This window comes from Octopus bimaculoides, chromosome 1, assembly GCF_001194135.2.
Source record: "Octopus bimaculoides isolate UCB-OBI-ISO-001 chromosome 1, ASM119413v2, whole genome shotgun sequence".
NCBI lineage: Eukaryota > Metazoa > Mollusca > Cephalopoda > Octopoda > Octopodidae > Octopus > Octopus bimaculoides.
Genome location: NC_068981.1, coordinates 106,827,039 through 106,853,649, shown reverse-complemented (window position 1 = coordinate 106,853,649; position 26,611 = coordinate 106,827,039). Strand labels below are relative to the sequence as shown.

General features: G+C 32.6%; 1 protein-coding gene across 12 annotated transcripts in view; it reads right to left on the bottom strand.

Annotated features, from left to right (window-relative positions):
• Window positions 1-26,611, bottom strand: part of LOC106872289 (polypeptide N-acetylgalactosaminyltransferase 1) — a 527,244-nt gene that overhangs the window by 334,739 nt on the left and 165,894 nt on the right. For 11 of the 12 annotated variants that reach the window (XM_014919219.2, XM_052969062.1, XM_052969078.1 and 8 more), the window contains one exon: window positions 3,977-4,025. The exons of the other annotated variant lie outside the window; for it this stretch is intronic. The gene's annotated coding sequence lies outside the window, so the exon portion shown is untranslated. The remainder of the gene's footprint in view (window positions 1-3,976; window positions 4,026-26,611) is intronic. 12 annotated transcript variants of the gene reach the window in all.

Here is a 26,611-nt window from a genome sequence, read left to right as displayed (position 1 = left end):
ACATATATACATATATATATACATATATACATATATATATACATATATACATATATATATACATATATATATATATATATATATATATATATATATATACATATGACAGGCTTTTTTCAGTTTCCGTCTACCAAATCCACTCACAAAGCTTTGGTCAGCCTGAGGCTATAAAAGTAGACACTTGCCCAAGGTGCCACGCAGTGGGACTGAACCTGGAACCGTATGGTTGGGAAGCAAGCTTTTTACAACATAGCCATGCCTGCACCTATATATGGTTATAAATCTAAGATTATATTATCTTAATTTGTCAAGTCTTGAATGGCCCTCTTAACAACTAAAGAGCCCTGATCCATCTATCGCTCTGCCAATGATCTTGAAGTATACTTATTAATCATCTAAAGTACTTCTATATCCCTGCACACAATGATCATATGTATATATGTGTGTGTGGGTGCACACGCCTGTGTGTGTAAAATATGTACATGCAGTACATTCAAAAATTATCCAACTTATTTTCCCACACAAAACAAAAAACAATGCTGCATGGGCAAAATCCTTGGGCAGGGGTGATGCCACTTCCTATGTTGGTGTGAAAATTTTCACGCCAGCAGGCCACATCTGTTCCTGACTGTTATACCAATAGCACAGACGTGGTGCGTTTGGTGAAAATGATATTTGATGAGTGTGCACTACATGTCTGTACTCTAAACGGGACAGCCAGGAATCGACACAGCCTAGAATTTTGTCCCCAAGGCATTTATTTTTGGCAAGGCAAAATAAAGTAAGGTACTTTTTCAACACACCCCATATACACACACATGGCAGGCCTCTCTCAGTTTCCATCTACCATATCCACTCACAAGGCTTTGGTCAACCTGGAGCTACAGTAGAACACTTGTCCAGGCTGCAATGCAGTGGAGCTGAACGCAAAATGGTGTGGTTTGAAAACCAACTTCTTAACCACATAGCCATGCCTGCCTGCACACATACATACCTGCCTGCACACATACATGCATGCCTGCATGCACACGTGAGCATGTGTGCATACGTACACACACATATCCTCTTTCCATAAGGTAAAATTAGATGAGAATTTTTTTCTTTTTCTGAAACATTTAAACAGAATGATTGAAAAAAATGGGTCAAGTGTTTTATTAGAATACCTATTTTTCATTTAAATACATCCATGTTTTTTCAGAGCATCAACAATTACAGCAATAGAAGTGATTAAACAAAATTACTCTGGTACAATTATTTCATTAGATATCAGCCTAGATTTCATGACAAAATGAGAAAAAATTAAAATAAATTTAAGAAATGTTTTTAATTGAAGCAACTTACTGATGTACAAATGAACTTAAAAAAATACATATCAGATTTTTAAAATTAGCAGTGATAGTAATGGAAACGGTAATAATGTTACAAGTAGAAGGAATACTTAAACTGTTTGCCTTACTTGTTTTAAAAAAATTTAATATCCATTTTTTCCATGTCAAGACAATTTACAAGTGCAATTGTTTTGTTTTTTTCTTTTATCTACATAGCCTTCCAACCACTAATAGTTTAACTGTGATAAGAAAGAGAAACTTATTGTGAGGTATGCATATAACCCATTCTGATTCAATAGCCATAATTAAGTTTGAAGCTATAAGCCACTTTATTTTTAGACACTCTGATGCATACACAATATACAAATGATACAATTTTCTTCTTTCCCTATTTTTTATGTCTAAACATGAAACTGTTTTCAAATTTCAAATGTAATGGTTGTAAGAAATCCAAAGAGCCTGTGCATGTACGCGCGCGCACGCGCGTGAGAGAGAGAGAGAGAGAGAGAGAGAGAGAAAGAGAAAGAGAGAGAGAGAAAGAGAGAGAGAGAGAGAGAGAAAGAGAGAGAGAGAGAGAGAATAGAGTGGATGGCTCTGTTGGCCAGGATAACTGTGATCCTCATGATTCTTTCAGTTGCCTAAGAACTAACCACAGAACTTCTCATATCTTTTGCAATGATACTTTCTAGTATCACCTCACAACACTCTTTCAACAGCATTTATTGTTTATCTGGATCAAAGAGGCATAGGAGAACAGTTGTCTCTCTTAAATACATCAGCAAATAACTTTAGTATCTGCCCAATATCTTGGCTCGTTTGTGCTCCACATTACACATAAGTTGATGTTATCTGGCCTACTGATTACACCACCTCTGGTCTTTGAGTTTCAATATCCCTGTTTCATCACCATACATTATCATTCAATGAAAACATCATAAAGTCTGCTTTTTGTACACTGACAGAGAATTTGTTGCTTATAATAGAAGTATCAATTCCTGCATCTGTTTTAGCTACTGCACTTTCATGACAACCATTCCCAGTACTAAGAAGATCACTTAAATATTAGAAATCATCAACTGCCTCTAGAGAACATCCAAACAGTTTTATTTTTCAGATTCTGAAAATTTGAAGTTACAATTCTCTGTCACTCCCACTCATCATAAGCACTGAATACACAATTTCAAGTGCTTACCTCCTCCAGTTCAATGCATCGAGCAAGGATACAGTCCAGTTCTTCCTACTCAGAATAGTCAAAATTAATACAGGTATTGTTTCTTCTCCATTAACTTTTGTTTTGTTCATTCACTTCAATCTTATTAATAATTAAGGAAGTCATATAATGGAATAAATGTTGGTATAATTTTGGAACATTACAATGAAACATAGAAACCAGTATGAAAAAAAAAAAATGATATATTAATTATATGAATGTAATGGATATTATAAAAGTAAAATGCTGTTATAGACAAATGGAATATAGGTAATACATAATTAAATGCAGGGATGGAAGCAAGTAATAGCCATGATTTATTGTACCAGTCACAAAGAGGAAAAAGAAACTTGCAATGAAATATATCAAAGACGTCTGAAATTATCATAGCAAGAAATGGAGCAGAGAGACTTTATAATGGGTCAAATTATTAACCAACAGCTTTGTAATACATATCATGTCACTAGTGTTGTACTATGTTCATGGCAAAAAAAGCTTAAATATCACTGCTTCAGTCCACAAACATGTAAATAACTGACTTAAGCAGGATAGGCCATTACATAATGAACAAGCATCAGTAGTTTACAGAGAAAGGTTCCAATTATTTAACTGACCTCAACTATGATATGATTGCTTATCTTATGGCCTTTTTCAATCAACTCTTGTCAACACTATGGTAAAGAGAACTGATATGAAAGGGCTGCAAGTAATAAGAACTCCAATTCAGCAGAAGGGTTTTTAAAAAACTCACAAAATTGATGACACTGAAATAGATATGAGATTTTTTTTTCTAAATTTATTTATTTTTTTAAATGTGAATGCAAACTAAGATATTATATTGAATTGTTGGTCCTGATGCATACAAGAGAAAAGAATTAATTCTACATCAATTACTGAGCACACAAACAGGAGCTCAAAACTGAAACTAGTGGCATACGAGTGTGGCTTCTAGGGAATACATACAACTTTGTTTACCTCAGTCTCCAGTATTTCAATAGAGCAGTTAACAAGCAGAAAGAATGTCTACAGATGAACCAACAAAAGAAGAAGAAGAAGAAGAAGAAGAAGAAGAAGAAGAAGAAGAAGAAGAAGAAGAAGAAGAAGAAGAAGAAGAAATAACGAGGACGACAACAGAAAATACAGTTTACATGTCATTAAACTAGTATTAAAAATTTTTTTCCCAAACAATTTTCTGTCTCAATGAAATGTTTCATAAATTTTGGTGGATAAAATGGCATGATAGTTTCTATCATATTATTTTAGTACATCAAGCATTGATTAGGTTCTTTAACCTAACTGAAGAGTAGATGATGGAACAAGACATAGGTGCAAATTGTTTCATTCCAGATTTGTACAACCCAAGCAAGAATTGGAAAACATGTAAAAATGTTGTGAGGTCAATCTCAGTTTAATTAAGAAGTTCTGTTCAACATCTTACCTAATAGAAACTGAATGGAATCTGATGTTTTCTTGTACACATTCATCAACTGCAATAGATAAAATGAGGAGAAATAAATATAAAGAGAAATCATTAAACACACTGAAGCAAGCAACATATATGTACATTGTTTTAACAAATGACTAAATTCACTTTACTCCCATGTATCAGACCAACATTTTGCTAAAGGTTAGAACCAGAAAAGAGTAATTAACCCTACTAAACATAAAATAACAGCAATTAAATGGAACCTAAAACTACATATCAGAGATCAAACCAAAAGAAAAAAGATGTATAACAGCCAACACTACAAAGTGCTCCAGCATGGACTTGTCCAGAATAGCTACAATGAAGTACAGGACCTGGACACATACACATGTTCACATATGTATGCATATGCACAAACATGTATACAGGCACACACACACACATAACAGCAGTCAACAAAGATGAGAGACGACATTAAATTCAATGGCAAATTTAGATTACAGTTAGAAGTTTATCAGGGCTCAGTCCTAATTCCCTCTCTTGTTTATTATAATTCTCCAAACCATAACAGAAAAGTTTAAAACTGGCTGTCCATGTGAACTCCTGTATACTGATGATGATATTTTTATAGCACAATCTATCAAAGATTTGTAGAAGAAATTCCAAACATGGAAACACTCACTGTTATCACTGCATTTACCCCTTACTTCCTCACTCCCTTTCTCCCACTGATGTCTACCCACAGCCTCTCTGCCATCACAACACTCTCTTGTCTTCTCTCCTTGGTCCACCTCCATAACACTCAATTCCTTTCTTTCAGTGACCATCTGCCCCAAAGTATCTCCAACTCTGTCAACCTCACTTTTATTTCACATAAATGGTGCCAAAAATATGCATCCATTACACTCAGTAGAATGGTTACTGTTAGGAAGGGCATCCATAAAAACCATGTCAAAATTGAAGTGTTTTGAGCAAGACATAGTCCCCTCATATAATTTTATCTGATGAACCAGCCAACTAATGGAAAGCAGATGTAAAATTGATGATGATCACACACATGCACATTATGGTGTCCAGTGAATATGTCAGTCAGAAAGGCCATCAGTTTATTAAATGGCACCTAAATAAGAATAGTGAATGAATGTAAATACAATTTTTTTTTTCTGTTAATATTAAGATGTGGGATATAACAAAAATTGGAATGCAGAAATGAAAAGAAAACTGAAAATATTAGGACAAAATCCTTGCTTTCATAAAATTTCTATTTTCTTTCTGTAGTTTCTTTTACTGAACACACAAAAACAAAGAAATTTATATAAAATGAAGTGTAGGATACAGATGGTTATATAAATAAACTAAAACCAATTTAAAATATTTTATTTTAAAATTTATCAAGAATGTCAAAAAATGATAGCAGAAAAGCAAATTTAACTACAAACAATACTATGTTTAAATTTCAAATGATGAACAATTGCTTTCAAGAAATTAATTTTTTTTTCGAAGCCATAACCATCTATCACATTTCTAATGCACTTGTTAATATATCTGAATTTCTTCTTTTGGGTGGTTTCTTCTTGGATAAATTTTTCCAGTTTGATTTTGCTAAGTATATTTATTGTAACAGTGTTACATGATTTTTAAAGTACAAGTTATTCTCACTACTATCTCTCCCGCATCTCTGGAATTAATTTATGTTATGAATTTATTTACATTGTGTTTTAAACAAAACCAACTCAAAACATGCAATGAACCACTTGTAACTTAACTTGAGCTGAAACCAAAACAAACATTACAAATTGATTGGTGGCAAAGTGTCCTCACATCCTACATTATATGTGCAAAATGAATAGTCATAAAATTGCTAAGACAATTTATCCAAGTTGGTATCGCATCCTCATGGAGAGAGAGGATAAGGACAGAAGGAGGAAAAAAAGAGAGTAAGTGGAATGGAGCAAAAACAGAAAGAAGACTGCTTGAGAGAAACTGAGTAAGATTTTAATTCAAGAGAGGATTCTAAGTAGATATTTTTTTTTTGACATAGTAACTTAGATGACACAATATCAGAACAGTTTCAGACTGGGTAACAATACTGACTGGTTAGTTAGTATTGCAAGGCTCACACTTAAATGATTTCAATGTTCTAGTCTTTGTACCTAAGTGATAAGTAAACCAACTGTTATTTAAAAGTATACATACACTTGTGGCTTGGGTATGTATCTGAGACATCTCTTACTTAGATATCTACAACAAAAACTTCCAATTATTTTGGTTCACATTCTTCCTCTCCTACTCCTCCAGATACATCTGTTTCCTCAATCACTCTCTGACTGTGTCAAGCCTCTAACAAATATTTAACCATGGCACTTCCTGTACTGAAGATATCAACCCCACTTCTACAAAGTTATTGCCCTCAGTAACTTGAACACTTACTACTCCTCCACTCTCAGAAACACACTATATTGATGCCACTGGTGCAGAAACCAAATCTTTTTCCAAACCTCAACTCTCTAGACCAACTAGTTTCATCTCTGCATAGATACCTGACTGATGCACATATGCCCCAAACACTTCTTATCTCATTCTCACCTACAAACCCAACCCCTATCAAACCATCACCATCTCTGCACCGACCATTGCCTTATCATGGCTTCTCACCAGACATCAACACAATACACAATGCCCTCACCTAACTTCCAGATGCTATGATACTTCAAGTCAGTGGAATAGTTAGGGCTCTATTATCTTTAAAAGTATATGCATTTCACTCCTGGCTTATCAGAAACGGGTGTGCAGGTGGCAATATATCAGCAATAAATTTCTCATCATGCCAATTACCTTGACACTATCATTGTCATGCTTTTATTTGCAGAGTAACACACTATGAAAGGTTTGTTTGAAGTTTTTATTTGAAGAATAAATGTGCCATATTTCATTAACAAAGAAAAGTAAATTCTGCAATCTGGATTTTCTATTTTCTTTGAAAGTAAAAATGAACAATGAAGAAATGAACTAATTATCTAACTGCATCATTGGTGCAGAAAACCCACAGTGCAATAAGAAATAAGATAGAACAGCAAGAATTCAATGCATCGTCAATGAATATCAAAACCAAAGATACTGGATTATTTAAGAGGTATTGTACAGTATTTGTGTTTTTAGCATATTTCTTCTTCCTTTCAATTAAAAATAGTGTTATCTCTTATTGCATTATTCTGGGATTAAGTTCTATTTTTGAAAATAGACTTTATTTATTTCTTTTCGCGTATATATGGAGCAAATATGATAGTAATGTTTCTCTTCAAATTTCTTTCACTGTACAAGAAATAGGATGTATGAATTCTTCAAGTAAAAACATTTATGCTTAGCAATGTATTTGCTACAGCTAAAAAACATGACAAATTTACTAGTGGTAAATTGACTGGCAATGTAATTATCTTGCAATGAAATAGCTATGATGTATTTAACTACAATGAATTAAAAAAGATGAATTTACTAAATAGTGACAACATGCACAGGATTCCTGACAGGTGCTAGGACAATTCATTCCTAGTCAGTATATTGCTGAGATCCAAGCAAGAATATTATCAGGTTATTTCATTCTGATAGTCTGGTAATATTTGTTTTGGATTTCAGTTTAAATTATGTGCATGAAAAAAGCAATTGTTTTTAAACTCAGGGACTTGAGTAATGTCAAATCATGTGATTCTCAGAGGGTTTTGAGCTGGTTTTCTTTGATATGTATTGTAAATAAATTAGCATGCAATGTAAATAAATTCCAGAGATGTAAGAGAGATAGCAATGAAAATAACTCATATATGAAAACTGCAAAAATGTATCCAAGAAGAACCAGCCAGATGACGAAATACAGAGATAACATGGAACATATCAGAAAGTGGTAGCCAATTAAAATTTTAAATGAAAACTTTATTTGTTGAAAGTAGCTGCTCAGGATCTGTAATTAAACACTTCATAGTTTTTTTTTTATTAACTTTAGGTTTTTTTATTGCCATGTCTTTTGTGCCCTTGATAAATTTTAAAGTATTTTAAATAAATAGATTTTAGTAGATTATATAACTATCTATATTCAATATATGTCATTTTACATACATTTCTTTGTTTGTTGTAATGTACTTAATGAAATAAAGGGAAGAAGCTCAAGAAAATGAAACATTTTAATAAAGTATGTTCTACATAATACTTTTACTGTTTTGTCTTCATTATTTCTAACATCTTAATATCAACAGAAAGTTTGTATTTTTTAACATCGGTTCAATACCTTGTTTAAACACTATTTTATAACCTGCCAGCATTCTAACTTGGGTACTATGAATGAATTGATAAAAAAATTGACTAGACATCCCTTGACATTAATCTGTCCAACTCTATAACTAATTCCATCAGAGGTAGAAAGCCATATATATTCGCAGAGGATATAGTCAGTGATAACAATCTTTATTTTTTATCAATCTTGATGAGATGAAAGGCAACATCTACTCCAGCAAGATTTCAAGTAGTGACACAATGATACCTAACTAAATACCACAATCTGTTTTGCTCACTCCTTGATAATAATGCAAAAAATGTTGAACAAAGATTTTTAAACCTACAATATCTAATTCTTTGTTGGTGATTATATATATATATATATATATATATATATATATTGGTCTAACATGTTGTTCTTTGTTTGAAATGGAAAGAAAGGCAGAAAGACTGAAGCAAGAATGATTAATATTTTGTTTGAAGACACAATAGCTATAATTTATGATTTATCCCTCAAGGAATTGCAGTGGATTAGTGCTTAGCTTTACAAAAGAAAGCATTATTGATACGTTGTTACTTATGAAGTGAATTACACACTGAACGCTTCTATTAAAAGAGAATACCGTTAAATTTTCGTGAGGGTATTACATCTATATACATAATTAGTTGCAATTAAGGAAGTGCTAATAAACCAGAATTGCTGACTCCAGTGCAGTGACATACGGACACACTGAATTGATTTCTAACAGTTTCTTTCTAACATAACAATTGGCTAAGTATTACTTGAATTATTCAAGAAATATGTTAAAATGTAAATTTTCTTCAAGAAATATAATGGCTTCTAAGTTTCATAACCATGCTAAATTAATGAGAATAACATTTCCAGTAAATTTTTGAAGATTGCAAGGCAAGATATATTTCCACAAGATATAAGATCAAAGGAATTATTGTTATATTTAAACTTCTGCCTGTAATTAATTTCAGAATAAACTTTTCTCTGTAATAGAAATTTACATTTGAGTTAGGTTCATGATTAATGCACTGAGGATCATACCTGAAAATTGATTATTTGTTTGTTTTTTTTTCATCTATACACTTACAACTGTTGCATATAAATATATACAGATATGTTCACTAATGTTGCATTCAAATTCTTTGGTGGAGATGTGAATTCACACATGCTCATGTATACAAATGTATGAAAGGACATAAAATTATGCATGCACACACCTTCAGGAAACACTCCTTCCTTCTTAAAACATTTGGAATATATATATATATATATATATATATATATATATATATATATATATATATTTATGTATGCAAGCATAACAAAGTGTACATTAAAACAGAAGTAGTGGCAATACTTAGGACATACAACATATATTATATTTACATCTAAACTTTTAACCCATGCTATCCCTGCTGGCCTTCTCCAGCTGCCCCTTTCATCTATTCAAATCATCCTCTCTCTGTTGCATCCATTGCTATTCACTGTACCACGTCACTTCAGTTTAGTTTTGTCAAGGATATGAGGACCTATCTTGTGCAAGTAACAAAATAAAATGCACTCATTACACTCTGTAAAGTGGTTGGTGTTAGGTCAAGCCAGAACATACAAGTATTGTGTTCTCCCACCCTCACCCATCTAGAAATATCAAGTGGGAGCTGACCATGACAACTCCAATGCCAACACATATCTGCAGGGAAACCAGGCATAAAATGTGCATAAGGATGACAGCAATGGTGGTGATAAATTGAAGCATAGATTTGGAACACAGTTTTACACTTTTATTTATCTAAAGAAAATGTAAAGCACAAGAAAAAAAAAAAAAATCTACAAAATCAGTAAAGATCTGAAATTGTCCACATAGTAATTCAAATTTTTTCCTAAGCTTATAAGATATAAGCAACTTTAGTTTCCTAGATATGTTTACTCATGTTTTACTAAAGAGAAGATACATACTCTCTGCCGCTCCTAAACTACTTTTCCTTCAGAACTTTTAGCTAAGTCATCTTAAGCATTTTTTTTAATATTAAATGCCAGATGACATATTATCCATAATTACAAATTCTTGTTTCTTGGAAATTTTGTTTTGGGTTGCATTTGAAAATTTTAAAGTTTTGTTGTTATAAAACACAAGATGATGTAGTATTTAAAGGATTTCTAAACTTTAAAAATAATTTGAAACAAAGACCAAAAAAAAAAAAAGAGGAAAAACAGTTATTCAGGAGATTGAGCTGTTCTATTTTGGATGTTTCCATTGCTATGTTTGCATATGTTAGGTTAGTTTTCAACTTTTCCCCTCCAATAACAGCACCTCTAGGTTCCATCAGTCTGATGCAGTTGTTAGATATTCACTGAAAAATTTTGTGTTAGACTTTTGTTTTTAACTTATACTTTCTATTTCATCCATCTCCTCAATATTTTTAATCATCTCCATCATACTTATACTAGAAAATATAAATTTTGACTGATATACCATTAGTTTTTGTTATTGTAGATATCTCAAAACTAATCCCTGGCATTTCAATTATAACCATCCTGTTTTTTCTTTAGCTATAATACATTGAGGACTACATTAGGATGTTTGAGGCAGATTTGTGGAAAGTTAAGTGATCACATGAGGCTCTTTCATTGGTTCAAGTATACCATATGTACTTAATTACAACAGAACCTGAAAGGTATGTTTGACTGGGGAGTTTAATAGAAAGTTGTTGTTCATAAGTGAGAGAGATGTGAATTTATTTATATTGCCAAGCAAAATCACTGTTCTGGCAGATACCAGTGCCATGCTGGTGGTACATAAAAGCACCCATTATACTCTCAGAGTGGTTAGCATTAGGAAGGGCATCCAACCATAGAAAACCATGCCACATCAGGCTGGATCCTGGTGCAGCCTTCCAGCGGGCCAGCCCAGTCAAACCATCCAACTCATGCCAGCATGGACAACACACATTAAATAATGATGATGAAACTTAATACATTGCTTTTGCTTTTATGAATCACTGCATCTAATATCAAATATCAACTTCAGAAAAGTAGTTATTCATTTAAGCTCTTCTTTTCATCCATTCCTGATTCCTTGCTATCTCATCAATTACAGATTGGATTTCAACTCTACTTTTCAGTTGTTTTAGTTGAGGCAAACTTGATAGTTTTCTTAGATAAATAAAAGGAACATTAAACCCACTTCATTTCTTCTCAAACGTTTTTGTTTCTTCTTTTATTACTGAACTTTAAATCTTACAATATAAATTTCTTTTTTCCAAACAAATGCTGAAATATTGCTAAGTAACTTCTTCACAAACATCACACATCACAAAGCTTCTTTGATTTCATGAAGGAGCAGGAAGCAGTCACTTGCTTCAAAATTGATATCTATATTTCATTTAACAAACAAATCAGTTTGGAATGACTACCATGTGTTTAAAATACAGCAAAATTGTTTATTTTCCACTGAAACCTAATGTCAAAATATATTGCATATTAGTCAAGTAAATGTTTTCATGTAACTGATACTTATCACTATCATCATCATTTAACGTCTGTTGTCCATGCTGGCATGGGTTGGACAGTTTGACTGGGCTGGCACTCTGGAAGGCTACACCAGCATCCAGTCTGATTTGGCATGATCTTCTACGGCTGGATGCCCTTCCTAACACCAACCACCCTGAGAGTGTAATGGGTACTTTTATATGCTACTAGAACGGGTGCCATTTGCATGACACTGGTATCTGCCACAACTGCGATTTTGCTCAGCAATATAAATAAATTCATATCTCTCTCACTTATGAACAACAATTTTCTATTAAACTTCTCAGTCAAACATACCTTTTAGGTTCTGTTGTAATTAAGTACATATGGTATGCTTGAGCCAACTTGACTTCCACAAATCTGCTTCAAACATGTTTTTCTTTTTTATAAAAGGACACATTAACTAATATAGTCCTAGATGTATTATAGCCAAAGAAAAAACAGGATGGTTATAATTAAAATGCCAGGGATTAGTTTGGAGATAACTACAATAACAAAAACTAATGGTATATCAGACAAAATTTATATTTTCTAGTACAAGTATGATGTAGATGCCTAAATTTACAGCATCTTGTGGATCAAATACTTTACTGTAAGTTTTTACTTCATTATCTGACTCCTACAATTCAATGTTGCTCTCACTGTTCAGGGATCAATAAAATATACCAGTAATATATTGGGTTAATTCAACTGACTAACATTTATCTGAAGAAAAAATGTTATTCCTAGTTAAATAAATACATAAATATTTCCTTACAAAACATATCTCTAATAAATATACATATATATTTCCTTCTACTGTTCTTCGCCTCTCCCCATCACTACTATCTCTCTCTCTCTCTCTATCACTCGTTGCTCGTCCTTCGCCTTTCCAGTTCGTGCTTCACAGCGTCCAATATACACATTCTTCTCCACATCTGGCTATATAGCCTTTTCTGTTTGTTTATTTCACCGTTTTGTTTCCCTGTCTTGTTTTCTGTCCGCCACTATCCTCCATGGAACATATGTATCTATATGTACATGTAGATGAAGGTATGTACATACATGTACACATATATGCATATACTCATATGTAACCTCGTGGGCATCGGTACCATTTTCCTCTTTCTCCGTTCTTCCATTCTCCGAACTTTCCATCTTTCCGACGAAGGGCTACGCCCGAAACGTCATATACTCTCTCTTTCCTTTCCTGAGCGTCCAATAATACTATCCATATCACGTCCTCACTTTGTTGTTTTTTTGTTTCTTTGTTATTGTGTTTTTGAACTATATATATATATATATATATATATATATATATATATTCACAGTCAGAATTAGAAGCAAGTAGTAGACAGAAAGAACACTTGAATATCCTAGATACTGGCTACGATTCATGACAAAGAATATGATTAGCAATATAGTTACAGAGTAACATTAGTAATATAACTATTGTAAATTTTTTTATTGATTTCAACAAATCATATTTATTATTTTTTTTTAAATTTAAAAAATCTCAGTTTAAAATTGGCATCATTTTGTAATCTATTACTATAAATTTTATACTATTCAAGATTACAAACATAGATTTTAATTGGTTTTTAATATCTAAATTTTTCATCAGAACCTAATTATTAATTAAGAAAAAGAATGCTAGTTAGTTTTCAAAAAATAGAAAAAAAGAGAAAGTTTCATATTAGAAAAATAACCTCTTTTTATTAAGTTTACAGAGTAAAAGGGGCCAAAGAAAAGATAAAAAAGATGATATGCATGGCGATGCATGATTATTTGAGACCAACTGGAATTCTAAATTCTTGCTTTGAGTCTCCTGTGTGTTAGAATAAAATAAAATTGACAATGTACAGTGATACTATGAAGGATTGATATGATATATTAGTATTAAAAATGTAACCTAAGTAATGACTTCTGGTTTAGGTACAAGGCAAACAATTTTTAATGAGCTGGTAGTCAAATACCATCAACCAACCCTGCTGGTTGAGTGTTAAAGGTGGCCACATAGAGTTATGAGCTAGCTCTAGCAAGTTGCTACGAAAAGCCTTTTTAAAGATCACTTATGTTATGAACTTTAACTACACCCATCCAAAGGTAACTTTAAAAAATCAATAGAGGGGAGTGTTTAAGGACTCAAGTGATTTGTTAAAAAGTCTTTTAACATCAACTGAGCCAGCTCATGATTCTATATAAAACGGTCTTTCTTAAAAGTATTCACATTCAAATTTAAACTTTTAATCATAATGTTAAGAACCTCTTTGTTAAGCTGTATCTCAAACCAGCTTATGATGACTAAGTTATTGTACTAAATACAACAAAATTATTGGTCTTTTTTTATATGTTTTTTTCTTTCCCTTTTCCATTAAATAAAACATATATGCAGTATATTTAATTAGAAATACAGTCACAAAAAGCTAAGAAAAATTTGTGCTAATTTTGAGAAAATTTCTACTATTATTATTTGAAAAAAATCCACAAATTTTAGATGTTTTCTGTTTTAAATATTTTCTTCAGAAACTAAAATAGTGGTAAGTTAGAACATAAAGATTTACATATTCATTTCTCAAAATTTAGTGAACAAGACAATGCCAACAAGTAAGTTGATATTTAAAGTCATAATGGATTGGCCACCATCTAGAAATCTGCTTCATATGACAGAAATAACAGTAATTTCAAACAATGAAGTTACAAGCAAATTGTAACCTGTAAGATCATAACAAGAGCTATGTTTCTTTGTCCCCCCATCATATACTTTCCTCTGATCATAATGAATTTTGAGAAACCTAATTCAATTTAAAGACAATAGTTTTTTCAACCATGTAAGACTAGTTATTTTGCAGAAAGCTTCAGTAAGTAAAACTGTTAATACTACTCTGCCTGCAAGTTACATATATTATTTTTCACTTGACTATCTATTAATAAACAATAACTATGAAATTTTTAAAAAGTGTCATGGAAACATTCCTTACTGTGAATAAAATTTATTCACTGAAAGTTATTAGTTACCATTGCTCATGTATGAGAAAATTTTGGTAAAGATAGTTCATTGAAAGTGCATTCATATTATGGACAAATTATTAAAAACAAAATCGCTTTGACATTCATCTGTCACATACAGATATTCACAAATGTGTGAGCTTTTTATATGGTTATTCAAATGCACAGAAATAGCAACAATGATACCTTCAAATCAACCTTAAAGAGGTATAATAATGAAAATAGAACCTGGACTAGGAATATTGCTTATGGAGAAGTTGTCAAAGTAAATATGAATATTGTCCAAATATATACTGAGTTTGCAAAAAATGAAAAACATTTTTGAAATAAATGACTTAAGTGAAACAATATTAAAAAATTACTTATTAAACTATCTCTAAAAAAGATAAATTTCAGTAATTTACCAAATTAAAAAGCACTTAATATAATATCTATTTTTCTGAAAATGAAAGTAGAAGTTAATATATTAAAGTTAATGTTTTAAATGGACAAAACAATTTAAATATAAAACTTTACCATCTTGCTACCATCACATCAATGAGCACTGAAGTAGTAGAATAAAGAAAAAATAGAATGCACCAAAGAGTGGAGCAGTTTAGCACTGAATATTTAAACAAATATTAACAGTGTCCTGAATTTCAAATACGACTAATTGACATGTGTCTAATTTAAACAGAGATGGAAAGTCAAATTATGTCAATAAGAGTTTCAGATGAGCAACAAAAATATAGATATCTCAAGAAATAAACATAAAACAGATATATCAGATGCTCTTAAATAGAATATATCTTAAGTTAAATATATCAAATATATCAGGTGCTCTTAAGTAGATAAAAAATAATGGCTCTTCTACAAATAAATTGATTCAGCCTCAATATACAGTCTCAGATCAAGTCATTTGCCAAACAATTACAACTCTAAAAATTTGAGAGCCTCAACCAAGCTGCAAAATCTTGTGTGTGTTATTGCATGTGGCTTCAAAAAGATAACCTTGCAACAACTTCACTTTGTAAAATGCTGCATCTCACACAAGTTTTGTACTAAGAAAATTTCACATAACTGTAAGAGCGAAAAACTTGAAGAAAAGATAGGTTTCTAAAGTATAGCACACCTTGCTGATTAACCTCAAATCCATCATAAACAGAAATATTATAACATTAGTGTAATCATGATTGTAGCAAGAACCAATTATTTGAATATAAACTGGACTAAAAAATGTCTAAAATGAATGATGGAGGGCCAAACATGATTATCATGAAAACAAGTTATATAGACTCTTTAGCATCTTTATCCAGGTTCAGTTAAGTGTTGTTAACATGCCAAATACAAGAAAAAGAAGTGCAGGTGGGCAAGATTTAATGAATTTGGTAAAGTTAAAGTTGCAAAGTATACAGCTGCATGAAAAAAGTGAGGAATAATGAATGGTTATATTACAAAAACAATGGCAGAAACTCAAGAGTTATGACCACACATTACACCTAAAGTATGAGATATATATAAAACAGAAAAACTGAATGGAATCTTGTAATCAAATTGTTGGAGGAGAATGAAGATACATTAGTTACTGATTATATAATATTCATAAAACTGAGGAAGCAATGAGATTTTAGGAAAATGTCCATACAATGTCAGTAATGTAATGAATGGGTAAGTTAAATATAAATTTTCAAATACTTTGAGCAGAATATTTTCTGAGCGTATCAAAATGAAAATTAGTTCCTTGGTAATTAGTGGTACAAGTGGCACAACTGGAAAGAGCATTGTATTAATAATTTACTAAGGAATAATAGAGACCTATGACTACTCAGTAATCTTAATGCTAGTAATTCTAAGTGCAGTAATTTAGACATTTAGTTTTTATTTGGTTTATTTTTATACAGGAAATACGGTTTGATTTCCATCAGCAAATATGAAACTAGGTGAACACATCACTATGCTAAGCATTAGTAGGATAATCTATCTTCTTAGACTAAGTGGCTGATAAATTATATAGTGAAGAAACAACAGTTAATATCTAATCTGAGAAGATAGCTTGGCATATAAACTGTAGTATAATCAGTAATATGATCAACTGAGGACTGGATAATGATTTGAGTTCTTTTAATGGGCCAGTTGCTGTTTTCTAGCTCAAGCATTAGCTTTTTTAATCCTTTAGTAACTTTTAGAGCTTCTTAACTATTCAATTATTGCATTCTAAAATGTACAAATATTCACAAGTATGAAGTGCTAAAAGTAAATAAAGTGCAGTCAGCTATTGAGCATAGCCCAGTTATAAATCCTGTTGGCATTCACTTCAATATATTTACACCAATAATAACCCTGGGAGATTTATGAACATCACAACTTATTTCATAACTCACCTAAATCAAAAATGTTTATGCCTATGAAAGAAATCAATATTTTCTACCTGGAAAGTGTAACAACCTAGTGAAATAAATTACAAGCTGAATGTTTAGCATATCAGATTGCAAGTTCACATAGGTTGTGCACTGTGTTTGTAGAGAGCACTCACTCTACCTATCTGGAAAATACCTTTTGTGATTTTTGCTTTAAATACTTATATTCCTACTGTGTTTTTTTTTTTCTCTCTCCTTTTTTTTTTACAGTTAAAATGTCCTTATATTCCTTATATTCCTACTGTGTTTTTTCACTTCAAAATTGCATTTCTTGAGCTTACTTGTCGGCCAATCCTACTTTGCATAACAGGTAATTTACAGAAAAATTAATAAAGGAAGTTTAATTTTGAACCTTATTTAATCAAAATAATTATGAATATTTGGAACACTGAGATCAATGATAACAGGTTTCTATCTAGTAGAGAAAGTAGGGCACTGATGTAATATAAAATAAAAGTGCAAAGTTTAAGCACTATTTTGGTTTGTGAGGGGATCTGATAAGTATTTAAATCAAAACCATTCATCATAAAGTGGAAATAAACACAACATTAAAAAGTTTAGGGAGATGAGATATTAAAAAGAAAAAGTATTTTCATTTATATGATTTTTAAAAAATATATATCAATGGAATAGTTGTGGAATTTAGTTCAATACGAAAATTAACAAGTTCAGCTAAATCAAGACCAATCCACCCACTATGTTTAACCCTTTAACATTAATTCAGCCATATTCGGCCAAAAGATTCTACCTATTTTATGCTCAAACTGGACAGATCTGGCCTCTCACACCAGCAACACAATAACAGTTGCCTCATCAAAATCTCAAAGCTACAAGATAATGTATGCTTAATTTAAAACAATGTGAATAAATAAGCAATACTTTTGAGAGACAAATGTGAATGTTAAAGAGTTAAATGATACTTAATAAGAAACCCCTCATACATAGTTCATGTGTGTACACACAAAGGTACACCTGCTCAAGCATATATAGACAGAAACAGGTGTGTGTACACACACACCACCCTCTACTCGAAAGGAAAGAGAATGAAAAGGTTAAATATTTTAGTACAATCTGGATAATGACAATCAAGCAAACTAAGTGCACAGCTATTTACATTTATACATCCCTTATCAACATATATTTCAATTAATATGTAACCACTACTATTATTATTTGTATTAATAGTCAATAAAGGAAAACTCATGCAGAGATTTTGTTTTACCTTTATTTTAAAATCACAATTATTTTATATAAATTATAAGGTCAAACATTAAAATCTACAGAAAAATAAAGATTTTGCTATACAAAATAGGGATGGCCAACAAATAAAAGCTCAAATAATGCAATCTTGAAATGAGCAATAAAAGGGCCTTTTAACTGTAAAAAAATGTAACATTTAATACCAAAACATGGTAAATGTTTTGTTAAAAGCTTGATTTGATATTCAAGGAGTGAACTGACAGGATATTACATCTAATTCTACTTAATTCAATTCCATTAAGCATTTAAGTGAAATCATTTTGATAACTTAAGCTGTTCAGATATTCAAAGCCTGTTGCTGAAATTTTGTTGTACCCTAAGGCAAGATTTCTAGCTCAAGCTACCTTGAGGTAGTACAGGGTGGGGAAGCAAAACTTGCAAATTTGCTGTAACATTTGAAACTCTCTCACAGTGCATCAATAGGTTTAGTAATTCAAAAAGAGGTTAATAACATTCATATAGAATTACAAAACAAATAATTTATTCTATGCATTACATTGTTTGCAATTACAGCTTCCACACAGCCCTAGAACCCCGCACAACTCTTCACCACAAGGTCACTGGACATCCTGGCACACTCCTCATTGATGGCAGCCTCCAGAGAGTTGATGTTGGGGTAGGAGGTTTTGTTGGTGACATGCTCGAAAATATCCCACACAGCATAGTCCAGAGGATTGAGATCTGGGCTGGAAGAAAGCCAGAAGTCCGCAGGCCAGAAAGCAGCAAAGCTGGATTTGCAGAAATTCTATACCTTCTAGGCAGTATGGCGGGGAGCACCATCCTGGGCACACACATAGTTGCCCTCTGGATAGTTGGCCTTGAGCCATGACAAGACATGGTACCTTAGCATCTTGTAGCAGGTGTCAGCACCCACCTTTTCTCCAGACTTAGTAGAAATACATGGACAGCTTTCTTCCATCGGAGGCCACAACACCGAAGGCCATGACCTGGGCTCGATTTTTTGTTCTGAAGGTACCCCTGATGTCAGCTGTTGACTCTGCAATGTACCAGTCATTTCTGCAGTTTACAACAGACCTGTTCTTCTTGAGGAATATGAGAACCTTTTTGCACCTCTCCAGTCTCTTGGCCTTCACAGGTTCTGTCAGCAGGTGTTTCGGTGTCCTGGTGTAGGGCTTGAGCCCCAAGTCATCAGTCAGCTGTCCTGATGGTTTTGGGGTCCACTTCAAGTTCAAAAACCAACTTCCTTATGGATGTGGTTGCGTCCATTGAAATTTTGAACTTGAGGGTGTTGATGAAGTCCCAGTTCCATTTCTTGTTGGTCCCAATGCTGCCAGACTTCCTCTGAAAGCTATTGCCCATATCTATTCTCTTCCTGGTGCTATAAACTGTGCGCAAGGATACTCTGACTATGTTTGAGATCCCCTGCAGATCGACTTATGCACAAACCAAATCATATACTCTTTGGCATTTGTCTTCCTGTGCGGTCATATTCTCCAATATTACTACAAAAAAAAAAAAAGAGTTTATTATTAGCTGACAATGTAGTCTTTGTTCTGCATCAGGTTTCATATCATCTGGTGTAGAAGTTGCTGTGAAACATCAGCATAACTTTTAATGCAGGTTTTGCTTTCCCGCCCTGCAGAATGAAAAGCGTAGGTTATATACGCTGACTTCACAGTAGTTATTTGCTAACATTCCTTTATATTCTAATTTGAAATGCCCAACAAGATTAACTTTACCTTCTATAAATTCTGGAGTACATAGAATAAGCAATAGTAAAGTAGTGATATTAATATAATCAACAATAACCATCAGTTTATTATCCTGCTTGCTTTCAATATATCACTGAAAGCACAAAGTATTAGAATATGTTGAAGCTTATATCTAAGTTGAGAGACATCATGTCCTAGGAAGGAAACCAGTCTATTCCAGAGTTTGTTTAGAGATTAAATAAGTTCATACCAATAAGCTAACCAAACAAAATATCAAACAATATAACTCCTTTACCAGTACTTATAGTGGAGGATTGTACTTCTTGGTAATATATATATGCAGCTGGAATAAACATGCATTTGAGTTGAATATTTTAGTCAAGGACATATGCCATGTTGCTAATCATATAAAAATGGTCACGCTTTTTGCCAGAAGACCAACAATATTCTTAGCTAACAAGGGCTTTATTCATGAAAATATCAAAAATTGCAGACCATAACATTTATCAGATGTAAAATAATCATGAAAATTATTTTCCTTGTCTTTTTTAGCAGTGATTTAAATATTTATGTACAAAGTTGGTTAGTTACATTAGTAATCATGGCTCTGAAAATGATGGCATGGCAACAGTCAGCTGAACACTTGATAAAGATCTATTTAAAGAGCTTCATATGGCAAATTTAGATTAGCTTTCAAGCCATTGCTATCTTATATTTGATTTGATTTCTAAGAGATTGAACACAGAAAATGTCATTCTAGCATCTCATATGTGTATAATTCTTGGTTTCTCTACTGATGAAAGTACAGGAAAAAAGCATTAATTACTGTGAGTTCTGAGTTCAAACCTTTCAACAAACATTTGGTTCAAATTCAAACCATGGCACATAATTCAGGTCCCCACAGTCAGCTAGGTTGACCATAGATCCCACTCCTGTTTCATGGTTAATGGTTGATTAATCAGCAGCTGGAATGGCACACAATTGTAAAAGCTAATGAACTTTATATATGCAAATGCCTATGTTAAAACCAAAATTCATCCTTCCTACCTATATCATGGTGGAGAAAAACAAGAAATTGATGTAAAATGAATATAGGTTTAAAATATTCACTGACAAGGGCTTCTACATTGATATCAAAATGTAGATAATAGGTATAGGCATAGCCATGTGGTCAACAAGCTTACTTTAAAACCACAGACTGACCAATCCCTTGAGTGAAATTTGGCAAGCAGATATTGTATAAGAGCCTTCTCTCTCTCTCTCGTGTGTGTGTGTGTGTGTGTGTGTGTGTGTGTGTGTGCCTGTGTGTTTGGTTAAGAAGTTCACCTCACAATCATGCCACCTTGAGTCTGATTCCATTTTTCATAATGTCTTAGGTAAGAGTGTTTTGTCATGGTTTTGGGTTAGAGCCTTGTGAATGAAGTCAACCCTTTAGCATTTAATCTAGCCATATCCTCCAGCCCAAATATTCTATCGATTTTATGTTAAACCTGGCCAGGTTCAACTTCTCACACCTGCACTGCAATGTCATTCTAAAAATATAAAAATACAGCATTGAAATCTTGATTAATTTAAAACAATGTGAATAAATAAGCAATACATTTGACAAAGAAATCTAAATGCTCAAGGGTCAAATAGACATATATTGCACAGAATCCTATTGCATATACTATATACAATTCAAAGTTCTGTGCTGATTGTGCCTGGAGTTTATGTTAAAAAGAACAAATGTTTGTGGAATAATCAGTCACATACACTATAATTTATTAAGTAACTCAGTTAACCAAATATTTGAAATACTCACTCACTGACACCAACAGAGATCCATTTACCTTTCTATTTAACTGTGTGTGCACCAATTTATAATCTAGTATATCAAGACAATTTAGCCAATCAATAAAATAAGTATCACGCTGACGTACATTTAAATATTAGAAAGCTTCACTGTATCCTGGCAGATTGTTTCATTTGTTGACAACTCTTTGGATTAGATGTTGACGGCTTCCTTCAGACTGATAAAAATACAAGGCTGGATATGAACTGATTAAAAGTAGTGCCCAGCATGGGTGCAGTAAAAAAAAAAAAAAAAAAAAAAAAGACATCTACAAGTGTCTGAATGAACCAACAATGGAACCTGTGTGGTAACTTGACTTGATAGAAATAGCAGCTGTGTTACCTCAAATCACATTCTACTGTTTTAAAGAAAGATGAATACATTGAACAATGTAGTTCCAATATACATAAAATTACAATATGGTCATAGCTTGAATACTTTTGGTTATATGTATTATTCTGGAGCTAAATAACAAGTATTTGGAAATAATACATTTCTAAATCTATCAGAGAGATTTATGCAGTAGTGATACGATGAAGTAGTTGTATGCTGTCAACTTAATATGACAGTTGACAAACAAGTATTTGATTTAACATTTTAAGTGTATAACACACATTTTGTAAACTACGTTATCCTTGATTGTACAGACCTATGCTAACAAGCATTCCAGCATGACCAACCAGTCTTCTTCCAGACATAATGTGCCTACATTAACTAATGTGTTCTTTAAAATATCCAGTTGACTAGCCCTGACTGAACAGCCCAAATTCAAAGATGGTCCAACAAAGACCACTTTGTTCTTTTAGACATTGTGTATCTAAGATCACATTTATTTAATGTACCTCCCACCATTCAGGAGAATAAAGTTAATTGGAAAGAGATTTAGCTGCTATTATGGATCTTTTTCATTTTCTTCCACCTACAAATCTTAATCTGAAAGTTTTCAGAATCTGTACTGTTGGCATAGTTTTGCATGCTAATTTATAAGTTAGAAGCATTTACAGTTATGTATTTTTAGCCGTACCTTCTTAAGATTGTAATACACTAAAAAAATGGATCTGTTAATCAATTCTGTCAGGAACAACTACTTACAATGACCTGTGGTGTGCATACTTGCATGTTCTTGAGGTACTAGGATACCAATTTCACCATAGAACACTTAACCCTTTCAAAAGATACTGCACTACATATCTCAATTTAGTTAATTTCATAACATTTCATTACACTGTTTATTTTTTTGACAGTCTATGAGTTCTTGTTTCATTCTGGCTGTTATTTCTAGCAGCAGGTCAAAAATATTACTTCATCATCACTTTCCTTCAATATCACTTTTTGCTTGTTTGCTTTAGTTAAATTCTTTTTTTAAAAAAACCTATACAATTTTCAAGGTTTCCTTTCTTTAACAATAGTCTGTTTGTTGCCATAGCAACTATGGTAGCAAACTGTTTCAACTTCTGCTTGTGAGGACACTGGACTCATTTCACTGGCTAAAGATATGTAACTCTAAATGTTTCTATCTTGTTAATTATTAAGTTTTCAAAAAAAATTTCCAGATGCGCGGGAGTGGCTGTGTGGTAAGTAGCTTGCTTACCAATCACATGGTTCTGGGTTCAGTCCCACTGCGTGGCACCTTGGGCAAGTGTCTTCTACTATAGCCTCGGGCCGACCAAAGCTTTGTGAGTGGATTTGGTAGACGGAAACTGAAAGAAGCTCGTCGTATATATGTGTGTGTGTGTGTGTGTGTGTGTGTGTTTGTGTTTGTCCCCCCAACATTGCTTGACAACCGATGCTGGGGTGTTTACGTCCCCATAACTTAGCGGTTTGGCAAAAGAGACAGATAGAATAAGTACTAGGCTTCCAAAGAATAAGTCCTGGGGTTGATTTGCTTGACTAAAGGCAGTGCTCCAGCATGACCGCAGTCAAATGACTGAAACAAGTAAAAGAGTAAGAGTATATGCATGGAAAATTTGAAGACAGTCTATTGAGAATTGAAAAATCTTCAAGTGGCTGGAAGAAAATGAAAAATATCCACTATTTCTGCATATTGGACTATTTAGAGGCTTACTCATTGTTTTAGTTATTTCACTGTTGTAAGTTAAAGGTGTGAGTGAACAACTAATTTTAAAAAGGTGAGTAAATAAAATAAGCTAATATCATTAATGTATAAATGTTCGCATCATGATCTAAAACTTTCATAACTTTCAAGCATTCAGAGATCAAAAATTGCTATGAAAGAAAAACAAACAAAAAAAAAAGATGCTAATAGCTACTGAATCATCAGTACAAGTTGACATATTTCAGTTCCAGCTCATTAAAAACTTAGTTTTCACAAGCTGTTCCAAATCCTGATAGGCAGTCGGAGTTTCCATCAACTAATAGGCATTATTAAACTGAGGTGTATTTTTTCTCAATCTTGCTTATTACTACTGCATTGTTTTGTTTTTTTCTGTTGCTTTTTTTTTAATTAACTATGTGGAGTAATACCTACACAAACCCATATTGTTTTTGTTTATATTTATCTCTTGTTTCTTGCCTCTGTGTACAAGTGAGTGCATGAGAGAGAAGGGAGAGTAAGAGGGAGGCGATGAGAGAATTTACACTAACATAGAAACTAGATTAAAAAACAAAAGGATTTCCTTAGAGTAATATAGTTCAAAGTATATGATGTAGTAATGCAACAAGTGAAGAACAGAGCGTTGTTGTTGTTGTTGCTATTATCATTATTATCATTATTATTATTATTATTATTATTATTAAACTGATGGCCTGATAAAAAGGCTTTTTTTCTTTACAAATTCTACTAATCTTTCTCAACTCTCACTTACAACCAGAACAGCATAATCAATTTCATTAATTCATCTATTATATAGTTTTATAGCTAAACTGTGGCTAGGATTAATTGTTCTACCCACTATATACACACAAATTTCCTTTTGAACTTTTCATTCCAATTTCTCATGAAATCTTACACTATTCAAGAAATATTTATTTGCAATAACATATCCTCCCAGTAACAAGTGTTGTAAGAAAACATCACATAAGACTTGAACTTATTAATTTCTAATAAATTCCTGCATAGCATTCATATATAATATAGTTGTGTGCGTGTGTGTGTCAAAGGCTTTAAATTTAGAGATATAGTGGCTGGTAAAATGAATGCATAGTAATAGGAGACATTATTTTATAATTGGTGGCAGTAATATTATTGATTCTTTACATTAGATACATGGAAAGACATTGACAGGCAAATATTTAGGGACAACTGAATTGATACCAAGATAATATTGGTACTTAATCTATTGACTAATTCAACTCTGACTTCTTGAGGTTTTTTTGTTTTTTTTATATATAATTCACTGACCTTATAAGGCACATGGGTCAGTGGTAGAGCATTGGGCTCACAATCATGAGGTAGTGAGTTCAATTCTTGGACTGGGCTGTGTGTTGTGTTCTTGAGAACAGTGTTGTTTCTGCATATACAAACAACCAAGATTACATCAAAGAGAGCAGTCATTTAGCTGATTGGCAAAGCTTCATTCATGCATACTCTACAACTGTAATTTCCAGACACACCAACTCTTCTCTCTGCTTCTTTTATCATTACTGCAATGGCCTCTGTTTTTTTTTTGGGGGGGGGGGGCATTTAACAAATTAGCTGCATACCACTTTAATGTGACCCACTTAACACAGCCACCTTAATTTTGGGGAACAACCATAGCAAATGAGCTAACCCAAGTACATTACTGGTTTTATTGTCAGAATTTGAACACAACATAGAAAAATTAAACTAAATACTAAAATACACTTAGTCTAACACTTGTTTTTGCCATACCAGTGATATTCATAGGAATATAAAATTGATTTCAAATTTTGGCACAAGCCCAGCAACTCCAGGGGAGGGTAAATCATTTACATTGACCCCATTGCTTGACTGGTACTTACTTTATAAACCTCAAAAGGATGAAAGGCAAAGTTGACCATAACAAAATTTGAACGCTAAACATAAAGAGGAACGAAATGCCACAAATCATTTTCCCCAGTGTGCTAACAATTCTGCTAGTTGACCACCTTTCATATGCATATAATATTACCACATATTTACTTGCAGTCATGGCTTGAATAGTTCTTATGAAAAAATTGTTTTGAATCTAAAATTTTAATCCAATATAATTATTTTGTTCAACCCACCGTTCACCTACTCCTGCTATAACTCCTCCCCAAAGCAGAGTATCCACCACAACAAAGAAGTTTACTCAGAACACCATTTTTGTCTACAATGTGTGTCATTCACCTCTGAAGCAAATAATATTTAAAATCTTCCCAAGGTCTGCCAAGCAGCAATAAATGTTAACACCCATTTAGATATGGTTCAATAATCATTTTAAAGCTTACTCATCAGAAATTAGTTGCTTCTTTTTATTACCAGGAAGCATATTTCTTTAATGAATCAGACATCTAAAAATTGGTTTTATCATAGCTATTTATTGGCAATTAAACCAAACCAATTATGTAGCTAAAGGGGGAGAAAATAACACTTTTCTTTATTGTTGTTTTGAATATTCAACATGTACAGCTAATTTCATAAGTGACAAAATAATTTTTTATACTCCACCTATTCCAGTAGAGATGGCTGATTTCAGTGCATCATCTCTCACACTTCTAGGATCTTTGTGGTTTTCATCACTGTTTACA